A 14519-nucleotide genomic window follows, 5' to 3' on the forward strand; every position below is an offset into this window, starting at 1 on the left:
TCCAGCCTACAAAATGGTAAAATAATCAATTTGTACTGTTTTAAGCCATTACATTTGCAGTAATTTGTCACAGCAACAATGGGAAACTAACACACTAAGCAATTCCACTTCTTTAGTGATCCCAAGGGGTCACTTATAGGGGAAGGAGGCCTCAGCAGGAACAATGAGAAAAAAGCAGCTGGTACAATTCTCACAGGAATTACCCTTGGTCCTTCTTATAGACTGAATGTTTGTGTCCCTCCCACCCCCCATTCATATATTGAAATCCTAAGCTCCAAGGTGATGGTATTTGGAGGTGGGGCCTTTGGGAGGTTATTAGACCACGAAGGTAGAACCCTCATGAATGGGATTAGTGTTCTTATAAAAGAGATCCCAGAGAGATCCCTCATCCTCTTCCTGCCATGTGAATGTATGAGAAGATGGCAGTCAGCAAGTCTCACCAGAACCTGACCATGCTGGTACCCTGACCTCGAACTTCCAGCCTCCAAAACTGTGAGAAATAAAGCCACCCAGTTTATGGTACTTTGTTATAGCAGCCCAAACTGATTAAGACAGCGTTCTTGTCTTGGTACTATTATCCAAGGAGAGAGATTTTATTATTTCTCTATAACCTACCTTCTTGGAGTGAAATACTAAATCTGAGAATTTTAGCAGTAGAAGAGAGTGTAGGGTTCATCTCTCTTAATCATTTTCAAGCTTGCTTTTATCAGAGGAACTCTTCTTTTCTCAAGTAGGAAATAATGGCATTTAATATCCAAGTCAGGTAAAAGTGGAGCTGTTCTGATTGAAGTCCAAGGTTCCTTTTCTTTCCCCTCACCTGAGGGGCTCCAGAAATGAGGATGAAGTTTGGAAGCCACAGACCTAGGTCACTGGGGCCCTGAGAGCAGCAAAGCAAAAACAAGAACTCAGGTCTGAAGCCTAAGCAGAGAAATTTACTGTGGGCCCTTCTCAGAATACTCCATATGGACAGACTTTCCCTGCTGCCTCCAATCAATGAGATTTATGTAGCAGAACATCTGTGAATTTCCTACAGGCAGATATACCTCTTTATTTTCATAGTTTGGTTTATGTTTTCTTTTCTTGTTATGTACCGGGTCTTCTCACTCATGGCCACTCTGTACATGGGACAGGCAGCTTACTACATGGTGTGATTCATGCGGGCAACAAAAGTACCAACTGACTCCAATCTTTCTCCCGCCATGTGCCAAGGAGCCTGACACTCCACCATGGGAGTCACCAAGACATTGCCTCAGGTAGGCTCCCTTCAAAATTCAATCACCAGGGGCTTCCCTGGTAGCGCAGCGGTTAAGAATCCACCTGCCAATGCAGGGGACACGGGTTCGATCCCTCGTCCGGGATGATCCCACATGCCGCGGAACAGCTAAGCCTGTGCACCACAACTACTGAGCCCGTGCTCTACAGCCCACGAGCCACAACTACTGAAGCCTGTGCGCCTAGAGCCTGTGCTCTGCAACAAGAGAAGCCACCGCAATGAGAAGCCCGTGCACCACAACTAAGAGTAGCCTCTGCTCACCGCAACTAGAGAAAGCCCATGCGCAGCAACGAAGACCCAACGGGGCCAAAAAAAAAATTCAATTACCATATATCATTGAGTCTAAGGCTCAGATAGTGCCATATTTAAACATCTTTAAAATCAGGACATAACTTAAGATCTCTAGAGTCTTGCAAGTATGAGTGTTTTTTCTTAACGGCACACAAACTAATGGAGCATCTTGCAATCGATGACATCTTAGATTTGAACAAATATGGTATGGGACTTGGAAGATGCAAAATAAATTAGGCCATTAGTACTCTTGAAGGCTGAAGCAGAGATCCGAATTCACAAAGAATAGACCACTTCAGAGAGGAAATTAGTTAAGGGAGAGAAGAACAGGAAAGACTCTGTGTGTATAAATAGGAGTTAGTGTGCATGTGTGTGTGCATGTGTGTGCACGTGTGTGTGCAAGGTAGAGTCTCCACAGTATGCAGAGGGGCCTGAGCAACCAAGAACAACCATGAGAGCCAAGGGGATGGGGGCACAGAGGGGTTCTCTAGGGCTATATAAAGTTTCTACCCTGACATAAGAAATTAAGTAAATTAATATCTTCATTTGTTCTTAGAAGCAAATAATATTCCAAAATGATTCACAGGGTTTGTGTTACAATGACATTCCTTATTTCAGAGTCTGTAAGTAATCAAGTAAGTATAAAATATATAGTTTCAAGCATAAATCTTACTCCTTCATTCTATAAAATGGACATACTGTCATTTTTGTGTACTGGCTAAAGGCTAAATGACAGCTGATATCAACTGTAAAGAGTAAAAATTAGTAAACTGGCTATCTGTTTGCTCTTCCAGCCCATTGAGTTAAATGAACTGTTAATTCATTTAACCAGAGTCCTCTGCCTTAATCAAAGGTAACAGCCCCCAAGGATTTGCCGATCCCAGGATGACATTTAAGATCTAAAAAACAAAAATATACTTTTGAAATACAGACATACTTTCATTAACTAATAAGTATGATTAAGGCAGGCGTTTGTTATTTAATCCATTTTGTTTGGGAACAGAAGGAGAAACCCAAATTGCAATTCAGGGACTTGTTATTTTGTCTTCCTTGCTACAAAAATTAGCTAACACTTGGTGTCCAGCCAAGGCCGTGAAGTCCCACTTTGCTTGCCTTTCATTATAAATTTGGAGATGTGCTCCTCTGGAAAACAAATTGGCACCAACACATGATAAAATTCTATGAAAAGGACAACAGATCTTTGAAAATCACGCAGAGGAAAAACAACAGTTTTCTGCTGAAAGAGTCATTGTGTTACTCTCTGCAATTCACCAATATGGATGCAAATGGTTGAAATATTTTTATGTTTGGCAGAAAAGCATAAAGGTCTAAAGAAGAAATACCGTGATGGCTTAACTGAACAGAACGTAATGAACTGAACATCCCTCAGCTTTAGCAACTCTCTCGCCAGTTCTTACAGAACACTCAGCGCTGCACAAACCCTGTTCCCAGAGCACGCTGCAGAAGCTGCTGGCATTTTGCAATGTACTTGCTGATCTGAGGGAAGGTACAGGGAGATACAGAGATGCAGAAGTGACCACTGAACATAGCCCTAAGTTAACAAATGGGCTGAGGGAGCTGAAAATTCTGCATACAGTTTCCATCTGTGAAATCAGTTCCCTGAGTGTCAGACTCGCTAACAGTGAATTCCTGTACGCTGAGTTTCTGCAGAGCACAGCCCATCCGGTTAGAAAAATGCCATACCAGCAGATGTTTCCTGAAGGCATACTATGGGCAAGACATTGCATTGGGCATCAGGGAGGATACAAATTGGCATCCCCTTCCTGAAATGTCCATGACAGGCAGATGCGGTGGTGCTGTCACCCAGCCACAGAGGATCACGGGGTTGGGTGGGAGTCACAGAGGAGGGGGAGATATGTTCTGATGCTTGACTGCAGGAGGAAAGCAAACAGTGTAGGAACACACGGTAGGTGGAGGGAGATGCATTTGGTCCCCATCTTGAAGGAGGAGGAGTGGGGTCTTAACAGGAATGATGGAGAAAGGGCATCAGGGCAGAGGAAAGAGTATGAACTAAGGGATGAAGACCAGAAAATAACGGGGTGTTTGGAGGAAGGGTGAGTTGCTTGGAATTATAGTGCTGGAAAAAGGGAGGCTGGGGCTGGGTTGAGATGGGGGCCCAGATGTTGCTGCAGAACTCTGGACTCTGGGTAGCTGTGAAGCAGAGGGATATCCTATCAGGTCACATCATCTGTCCTTGCCTCTAGTCCCATACTTCAAGGACCCTGCAGAGCGAGGAACGAATGCCTATTGTAGCCTGGTTTTCTAGCAATTAGAGGAATCATTGCCCTGTGTGTGGTCTGACCTTAAGCTTTAGCCTTCGTCTTCAGGAACTAAGGTTTTGTTGTGGTCTAGCAGCCACTGCAATGAGCCTGCTTGGAGTCAGGCCAACCCCTGGACCACCAAAGGGAACAGTAAAGTCAGAGCCCAGACAACTGAGTGATGCCCCTACTACCTCCCCCCTCCCCACCCCCAATCTGGAGCTGGGTTCTTAGAGGTAGAACCCCATTCACCTCTGCACCACGAGTAAGTTTAGAACATTTTATCACCCCCAAAAAGAAATTCTGCTCCCCTTAGCCATCACCTTCCAGCCCTTCCTATTACCTCTTCAACCCTAGGCAACCACTAATATACGTTCTGTCTATAGAGATCTATAGAGATTTGCCTGTCTGGGCATCACATGTAAACGGAATCATGCAATGAGTGAGACATTTTTGTCTCATTCTTTCACTTAGCATAATATCTTCAAGGTTCATCCATTCTGTTGTATTATCAGTACTTCATTCCTTTTTTATGGCCCAATACTATTCCATTATGGATATACCCCATTTTATCTGTACATTCAACACATGTAGGACATTTGGTTTGTTACAACTTTTGGGCTATGATGAATAAGGCTGCTGTGAACACTCACATACAAGTTTTTGTATGGATGTGTGTTTTCAATTATCTTGGTTATATACCAAGATGTGAAATGGCTGAATCTTTTATTATTCATCTCCATTTCTCCTAGCAACTAAAATGAATAAATACCTATTGAATGAATGAATATTTGTTGAAAAAATGAATGAATAAAAGCATCTCATTTTCTTAGAAGGTGTTTCCCGGGTTACTACAAAATACACCAACTTTAACAACTACTACTGGCAGTTAAACCTGACCACAGTTCTCTTAGTGGCTTATGTAGGTTGAGGTAAGCATGGGGTCCATCAGCTCGCCTGCCCCAACCTTCTTGGGAAGCTGAGGAAGCTGGGGTGGGTGGACAGAATGAGTGTGCACCTCCCCAACTCATCCAGGAAAAAAAGGCTTATCTTGACTCTGTAGATTCTCAGAGCAGTGAAGGCCCTACCGTCTGGCTGACTCACTGCAGAAGATGGAGCTGCCAGGAGCCCATCAGACAAGATTGGGCCTCACAAGGATGGCTCCTCTGAGCTCGGCTGCAGAACCAACCGGGCGGGGGCGGGGGGGGGCGGCGGGAGGGGAGAGGGGCTGCATTCCATCGACACATCAATCTAAGGGATGCTCGGCAGTGAGGAGTACAGGGCCTGAATGTAAGTGTATTGGAGGGGGGAGGCAGGTATGAGGTGGTAGCCTGGGGCTCATGCCTCCCACGTGCACTTAGCATTCCAATGAGCATGTTGCCCGTAACCCGAGTCTATTATCGGTAATAAAGAGCCACGCAGGGATTTGCATCTCTCATCCTGATGTCAGATGCCTCAGCTCTGAGGCCTCCGCCTCCGCCCATACCTCGTGCACCACCCACGCTATTGCCCTGGCTGGCACTGGGCAGCTCAGCCAACAGCACAAGTACAGTGCCAACTGCTTTGGCAGGTATAACCCAGATTCGTGAAGGGCAGTGGGCAGGTGGACAGGTGCCCTCCCGGCTGGTGCTAGGCAGGGCCGTGCTCTCCTGCAGGGGGCCCCGATAGCACGCCCACCCAGGTCAGGTTCTTCACAGATGGTCTCACAACCAAGGACACAGCTGTACAGGGTTCACTGGTCTGAGCAGAGTTACAACAGGCGGCTTGGATATCTAGGGCAGAAGCAGAAGGAAACACCTCTTCCCACCTGGGCTGTCTGCTCACCCCTTCCTGCCTCCCCCTGGCTTTCTGACTGCCCTTCAAGGCCCAGCCGCCCGCTGGTGGCATCTTGCCTCCTCATCACTGTTGGACTCACGCAGACACGCCCTCCTTTTTCCCTGTTCTCTCATGCTTTGATGTGGTCTTTTCTCCCCAGTAAGATGAAAATGCTTAAGGAAGAGAGTATTTCTTTTTCCATAACAGCTTTCCTGAAACCTTCAGAACACAGCCCATGATTCAGAAATCAGCAGAAATATTTTCTCTGCCTTAAGAAATCATGGTCATGTCTAATATCATATCCACAAGCCTGGCCCTTACTCACAGCCTCCCTGGATATTTAACATGTAGCCAATATTTCAGGCAGAAATAGAATTTAAGTGTTTTATTTTAAAAACAACACGTGTTCAATGTAGAAAATAAGAAAATCATAAAGAAATAAAAAACCCATCTATAACCCATACCCAGAAGTAAGTAACTCCTGAGAAATGTTGATATATATTCTCCTGCTATTTTTCTATTTATGTTTATTACTTTTTTCAAGATTGTCATCACAATGTACATGTTGTTTTACAACCTGCTTAACATGTTATGAATATATCATAATGCCATGAGATAATTTTTTGCAATTTCAATGGCTTGTATGTATAATAGTCTATCACATGGACTTAATGTATTTTATTTAATTAATGCCCAATTGTTCCTTCTATCAACTACTTTCAATTTGTAAATTTATAAAATGATGTCACGATAAATAATCTTTTTTTTTTTTTTTGGACGCCCCATGCAGCTTTGTGGGATCTTAGTTCCCTGACCAGGGATCGAACCCCGGGGCCCTCCACAGTGAAAGCGCTGAGGCCTAACCACTGGACCACCAGGGAATTCCATGATAAATTATCTTGTACAGAAATATTTTTGCACATTCCTGAATATTTTTTTAGGCTACATTTCTAGAAAGAATCAAAAATTATGAACATTTTAAAAGCTTCTTTAACTCATTGCATAATTGTCCCTCAGGAGGGTTGTATCAGCTTACACTCCTACTAGATTTGTCTACAGCAACTTGTAATAAGCTTGACTTCTGATTGGAAGCTTCAAAATACAAAAAAGAAGACAAGGACTGCAATGAACAGGACCAGTGACATCAAAAGGCAGAGTGAGAAAAACTGATAAAACAGGTCCATTGCTGAGCGGAACAGAAAGACGTGCTCACCAAGGTACCTTTATTCATCAAGAAAATGTTACATCACAGCACACATTCCCCACCCCCAGCATCCTCTGCTTCAAAAGGCAGGCAAGTATGTAATACATTTTAGAAAGAGTTCCTTCCAAAGCCTCCACCAAAGCAAGTGGCAGCACAGTGGAGCAAGTGGCATCAGAAGTCTCAAAGGGGCTTCCCTGGTGGCGCAGTGGTTGAGAATCTGCCTGCCAATGCAGGGGACACGGGTTCGAGCCCTGGTCTGGGAAGATCCCACATGCCGCAGAGCGGCTGGGCCCGTGAGCCACAACTACTGAGCCTGCACGTCTGGAGCCTGTGCTCCGCAACAAGAGAGGCCGCGATAGTGAGAGGCTCGCGCACCGCGATGAAGAGTGGCCCCCGCTTGCCGCAACTACAGAAGGCCCTTGCACAGAAACGAAGACCCAACACAGCCAAAAATAAAATAAATAAATAAATAAAAATTAAAAAAAAAATAAAAGAAGTCTCAAGGCCCACCTCACCTGCAAACCCCACAGAAACACACTGAATCCGTTGCCTTCTCTGGTCCTCAGTTTCCTCCTTTGTAATTAAGAAGAATATTAGAACCCACCCAGTAGGGTTTGTGTGAACCTCAATCAAGATCAAGCATGTCAATGTACTTTGTAAACAGTCAACTGCTAACCTTATTGCTAAGACTGGGAGCTTGAAGGAATAAGCACAGCTCTACTGAGAGTGGAAGGTGTAATTCCCTGGAGATGCAGGGAAAAATGGAGCATGTCTGCCATTGTCTCCTGTTCCCACAGCACCTGAGAACCTCTGCCCAAACTTCCCATTAGCACCTTCTTTCAACATTGAGGAGACTGCATAAGATCTAATTTCTGTGAGTCACAGGAGGAGAAAGGAAAGGTCTTCTCCTATTTAAATTCTGGTCCACAAAGGTTTGCTCTACACATGGCCAACTCAAGGCTTTTCTTGGTCCTACACGTCATGGGAATTTCACTGTTCTACATTTGCGGGAAGCTTAATTGGATCCTCTGCTAGAGGATCTGCTCCTGCCATTTTCCTTTGCATTCGTGGCAGGCCTCAGAGGAGAAGCTGGAAATAATAATGTCCCAAGGTGAAATGAGGTGATGTGCTAGAAATAGCTTGGAAGAGGATAAAATGCTATGCAAAGGTGAGCTCTAATCCTCATTCAGTTGTGATGGAAGGACTAGCTATGCAGGACAGCCTGTGTAGCACAGAATCAGGAACGTGAATTTTGGTACAGATAAGTATGATGTTGTGTCCTGACTTTTTCCCCTACTAATACATGACCTTGAACACATTATTTAATCCATCAGATCCTCATTTTCTCCTCTTCATGGCATTTTTGACCTTCTGAAATCATCCTCTTTATCATGTGTTTGTTGTCGGCCTCTTCCCACCAGAAAGTGGGCTCCTAGTGAGTGCAAGGATATAGGTGGTCTTGTTCATTAAGACAAAGACAAAGCTCTCTAAGACAAAGAAAAGTGTCTACCTTCAAGGTCTTTGTTGAGTGAATGAGTGATTCTGGCATTTCCTTAAGACATCACCTCTAGGGATTCTGTTTTGTCCCTGTCCCTCCAACCACTTCAAGGGCAATAAGTATAAGTCAGGGGTGTTGGTGGCAAGAAGGGGGGAAGGAGGGGGTAACACTGGAAGAAGAATTTACCTACATGGGTACAACAGCACCTTCCTTTAGGAAACAACCCACTCCTTTTTTCAAAAAATGTAACTGCTGAAGAGATGGTGATCTCAGCATGTTCTAAGTCTCCATGGGCAGTAATTACTCCTAAAAAGGACTATTAATTTGAATTGTAAAACACTCCTTGCCTTTGAAGTACATATATTCAATAAAGATCATTTTCCCATTCCTACCAAAAAAAAAAAGTTACTGACTAACTCAAAGCCAAAAATCACCATACAGGACAAGATATTCTCTTCATCAGGATAGCACTTCTTTCTTCACCACTTCCTTTATCTCTCACCCGTGCCTTCCTCCTTGACCTGCAGGGTATAATGGAGCCTGCCATTTTTGATAGAAAAATCAGGTGCTGCAAGTGCTCAAATCTGGGCTCTTCTTCCCTGCTGAGGTTTCCACAGTAACCAGTAGCTCCCCACGAGGTGGGCAGGGCTCAGGGCTGGTTCAGCTCTGCGTCTACATTCCCAACATGTTGAATGAATGAAGAAGGAGGAGAAGCTGGCTTGAATGAATGAATGTGTACTGAAGGACTGCAGGAGGCACTGTTACCCATTTCTCCATCATCTTCACAGCAATGCTGTGACGTTGGAATGACCAGTCTTATTTGAGGTGAGGAAATTGAGGCAGTGTGCCACCAAAGAACAGATCCAGTACTCAGATCACGGTTTGGAGCTAACAGATGGTTGATAAAAGCTCAATTTGTGGCTTTATATATAAGGAGTTTGTAAGTAATTTAAGATTTGTTTTTTAAAGGTTGGAGTGGATGAGTTTTGGCATGATTATCTTAAACTAGAGAGGGTCTCTTGGCACTGCCCACCTGGCCCTAAGCTAATCAACATCTGGAATGGAGACTTAGAGAGTGTGTCATAGGATCTGTAGTTAAAAAAAAAACAAAACTTGAGAGAGTTACTATATTAAATGAAAGGATCAGGGTCCAGAAGATCTTGAGGGTTTAAATGAGGGACTAGATCTAAAATGATGCCCTCCCCCATTTATTCAAGTTAAGCCAATTCATTTAAAGTCTTCTCAGATTCATAAATCCAACTTTATAAGGAGGAGAGGGAGAACTTTCTTCTTAGTGATTCGTGTAATTAATTGGGTATGTGATGACACTTACCCTGGTGTATTCTAATTACTGAAGAGAAGGAGGGGCAGGAAATGGTCATGTCCAAATGTAAGGGAATGAACCTAGCTATAGGGCAGTCTCAGGCCAGGGTCCAAACTACAGTACACCTCCCTTTTACTAGGTATCTGGAGGAAATTACAGAAGTTATGTGGAGGTAATTGCAGTTCTTACCAGATCATGGTTGTTCCTATCTTATAGAGATATGGTGAGGATTCGATAAAATAATAAATATAAAGAATTTAATGGTGCCTAGTACATAAGAAGCACTTAATGAATATGAGTCATTGTTATTATTTTCAGTTCTTCCTTATTATAAATTTCTGTGTTTTCCATTATGTGAAAAATTTTCCCATTTAGGTTTATTTTCTTTAGCTAAATTCCCAAAAGTTAGATTCCCAAATCAAAGGGTATAAACACCCTTAGATCTCTTCATACTTCATGTGTATTGCCAAAGTATATTCCTAAGGAATTATAACAGTATCTACCACAACCAGACACAAGGAGACCAGATTTTCAGTACCATCGCTAGCACTGAGTATTATTGGGTTTTATAACAATTGGACTGCTTTTTAGAGTTTATCCATCTACAAATATTCATCCAGAGAATGAGTGGGCTGGGTTTAGCTGGGAACAGGGCAGGGCCAAGCAACTTGGCTGAATGAACCCAAAGGCAAGAAAGGACATCGAAGGTCAAGGAGGGCAGAGAAAAGGAAACCAACAAAGGCAATAAGTGTTCCCAGGTGCTCACAGCTGCAAGAAGTGGGGCTGCAGAATGCACTTTGACCCTCCAGGAGTGCTGCAGATAAAAGCATGGATATGACAAGAAATCTCTGAGGCTTGAGTAACTAGCTGGTGCTGGTGGAAGAAGGGAACGGCAGGTGACAGGTGGGGAAAACACATGGAAGCCCAGCTCATGGACCCTGACAGTCAGTGGGTGTAAGAGTGATAAAAGGAAGGGTCTCCAAAGCACACCTTTCCATGGAGAATTTAGAAGGCACCTCTCTGGAGATTTAGAATGCCAATATCCTTATAAGGAGGAGACAATCCCAAGATTGAAAAGATGTAGTGTTATATGGTGTGTAGAGAGAGAAAGCAAGAAACTGAAATTCCTAGCTTGGAGGTCCCAAGAAATTCTACACCTGGTATATTGTTTTGGGAAAGGTGATGTATAGGCACCTGTGCTTGGCTAGGCCAGAAAGCACAGGTCTCCCAGAGCTCCCATCGGTTCAGAAGTCTGTTGTTCTCACACATCGTTTCTAATCCAGACACTGAGACTCAAGTTCTGACATGTAGACGCATTCTTAGAGAATTAGTACAAAGTATTTAAAATTGGAACTGACCAGGAAATGGGGGACCTGGAGTCAGTCACCTACTCATGATGTGAGGAAGTGAAACAGCAGGACACTGTGGGGCTCCTGGGCACGGAAGTCTTTCTGTCCTCCTTTCTTGTTTGTAGGGAATAGACCCCAGTCTCCGTGAACTTCCCTGAGTCCCAGAGGGCAGATTCAAACAGTTGCTAATCAGGGAAGGTAGAGAATGCTGAGACAAGGGAGGAGTGGTCAAGAAACAATAGTGCAGCCTTGGGGCAGGGTCCTGGTTCCACCTCAAGGGATACATATAAGGGTATCTTTTGAGCTCTTTATAGAACTAAAACCCCCAATAAATGGAAGATGTCAGCATTCTTCATTCCAGAAAAGACCATCTGAAGACAGATTGAAAGGAACCAGAGAAGCTCATCAAGAGATTACCTGAAACCAGATTAAAGGAGTGCAGGCCCTGCACACACTCTTATCAGCAATCCCACCCTTGAACCATGGCTATAAAACTCCTTACCAAATCCTTCTGGGTGGGACACACAGTTTTTGAGGGCAGGAGCCTGCTGTGTCCCCCTTTGCCTGGCAAAGCAATAAAGCTATTCTTCTCTACTTCATCCAAAACTCTGTCTCTGAGATTCGATTCAGCACCGGTGCACAGAGGCTGAGTTTTTGGCTTCGGAAGTGATTTTCAAAATTTAGAAGGCGCAAGAATCACACGCGTGTATTGGCATATGTTGTTGGTTAAATGCCAATTCCTAGGCCATCCCTCAGAGATGTGTTTGGGTAGGTCTGAGTGAAGTCCAGAGATCTGTGCCTTAAACAAACATTCCTGATGATTCTGCTATAAGTAGTCAACAGGCTGCACTTTGATAGTCATTCGTGCTGTGTGTTTGGTCTCTGTGAGACCGCTGGATAGGCTGGTGACTCTAAAACGTGAGTTTGACACTCACATACACCTGATGTGGAGCTCCTGGGAGGGACTTGGCCATTTCCAAAGACTCAGTGCCATGCAGCGATCTGAAGAGGTATGTTTATGACTGACCCTAAGAGTGTAGCTTGTAGACTTCCAACTACTAGAGCATAATTAACCAAGGGCCCCAGTGGTACATTTGGAACCAACAGCTACATTTGCACCAAGTCACTTTTCTCATGGGCTGCTCCCTGGCAGTGACTGAGCACATTGGGAATACTAAGGCAGAGCCAATCCTGGGATACCCAGACTCCTCTGACAGCTGACTTTGGCCCAAGGATCTGCTGATGGCCTTGCTGAACCTTCTTTAGACTGTAGGGTTGTCCAGGATTTTTCCACTCAATCTTCTTTCTCTCTCTCCTTCACTTGGGATCAGGCATGCAGTGTCTGATGGCCCTCCAGCCTTATCTGACTTCCTATCTATTTATTTCACAAAGCCATTTCCCCTGCTACAGTCCTTGCAATTTAATCCCACCTTGCCCTCTGCTTCTCAGAGGACCTGCAATAACAATGGCCCAAAACACCCCCCTGAAATATCCATTCCATGGATACTACCAGGTCAGAAAACAGGCCATGTTTCCAGAAGGCCTGTGTGGCTTGACCCACATAAAGGAGGCCCAAGCCATATTGGATGGTATTGTTTTATGATATGGCCCTGAGCACTGGAGCTTGGAGAGGCACCTAGGGGTAGGAGAGCATCGGAGACAGAGCCCTGGGGGGACAGTAAAAAGGGGAGTTCCAGAGTCCTGGGACCAGCCCTCAGAATGATGGGAGGAATCACATCACCCAAGCAGAAAATCTCAGACCCTCAAGAAAAGATACCCCTTTCCCAAAACCACAAAACAAGATCTGGGAGAATAAAGCAAGAACCTTGGCTGGTCCCACACCTTCCTGCCCCAGCCTCCTGTCCCAGGAGACTGCAGCCCCAGGGGCAACAGGTGGGCCTGGGGTTGGCTCCAGCCTGGGGCTGGGCTCTGCTTTCCTGACCTGCTTTCATTGCTTCATCCTCAGGCTGGCAGCCTGACAGGACAAGTCAACCTCAGAGGGAAAAAAAGCAGGGTTGCCTCCAGAAACTCACTCAGAAGAACAAGGAAGGACTCATTTGCAGGCCAAAGGGTATAATTTGAAAGGAGAGGTGGGGAAAAGGGAGATAAATAAAAACAACCAAAACAACTCCAGGCAGCGGCGGTACAGGCTGGTCCCTGCAACACATGGGCCACTGGCTCTCCTCAATCACCAACAACAATACAGCCTAGGAAACTCTGTTCCTCTCACTGACGTGCGACATGCAATCTGTGTGTTTTCTATGCAAATGCCAGTTGTTCTCTCTGACAGCGATGGGCTGGATTGTGTGAAGTGCCAACTCCACTGTGGGCAATAAAGGACTTGTAGATTATATGGCAGTAAGGGAAAGAGACCTCTTCATTCTGTGGGTGTATTTTCCCTGAGGATTCTCATTCCTTCTAAGGAAATCAATGTGTGTGTGTGTGCATGTGTGTGTTTCCATGCTTGTTAATAAGTCCATCCTGTGCTAAGCACTGCTTGATGCCCATGGAAGTTTCTCAACAACCCATGGGGTAAGAACTATGGTCCTCATTTTACATAAATGAGGAAACTAAGACTCACAGGGGTTAAGAGCGTTGCCTATGCTAGTGCAAGCCAGAGCGTTGGAGACCACGTTCACATCCCAGGCTTTCTGACTCTGATGCTGCACGGGCTCTCCGCTGAGTATTGCCAGGGGACTCCATCTGGGAGAGAATGCTCCTAGCCCAGTTCCCTGTGGATCAGGGTGGGGGACCAGGGCAGCTGCCACTCCAGCGCCCAAGGAAAGTGTTCCGCTGCGCCACGGCTGGCCACTGCCCAGCTGGTTATCTGTCAAGTGTCCGGGCTTGGCTCCCCCGGCAATCAACTGGGTCCAGATCACCCTGGATCTGCCACTCACACGTGTGCCGGGGAGGGTGAGAGAAAGAGAAGACGAGAGAGGGCAGTAAATGAGGGCAGGGAGAAGCAGGCTATTGAAATTCTAGACTTGCCAGCAGCCAACTGGGCCGGGAGGCTGGTGTCACTGGCCGTGCTCAGCGGGCACCCAGTGGGCAGAGATCCCACTGCCCAGCTCTCCTGGGGTGGGGTGGAAGGGCAGACTGTAACTCTGTACTTGTATTGTGATGGCGAAGGAGGAAACAAGAGCAGCTGATCCAGCCTGGATCGGGAGTGCCCACGTGCGCACAGATAGGCCTTTGTGTCCTGGGCCCAGACAACAGGCGGCATTCTTCCCCCACCTCAGTGACGTCCTTCGCGGACATGTTCCCAGAGCGCACTTTCAAAGGCTTAATCAGCTGTGGATCAGATGACACGGCATTCCCTCCACCACCCGCTCTTTGCTCAGGCTGCACCTTCCCTTTGCTGTCTTGAGCACAGAACGGGTGGCCAACCCCAGCCCTGCCCCTGGTCTGCTTTCAGTGCTCCCTGCACAGAGGCAGACCTCGTGACCTCAGGCATGGGAACCTTAGAACACGGGAGCTGGACGGGCC

This window comes from Balaenoptera acutorostrata, chromosome 1 (genome assembly GCF_949987535.1).
Source record: "Balaenoptera acutorostrata chromosome 1, mBalAcu1.1, whole genome shotgun sequence".
NCBI classification, from domain to species: domain Eukaryota; kingdom Metazoa; phylum Chordata; class Mammalia; order Artiodactyla; family Balaenopteridae; genus Balaenoptera; species Balaenoptera acutorostrata.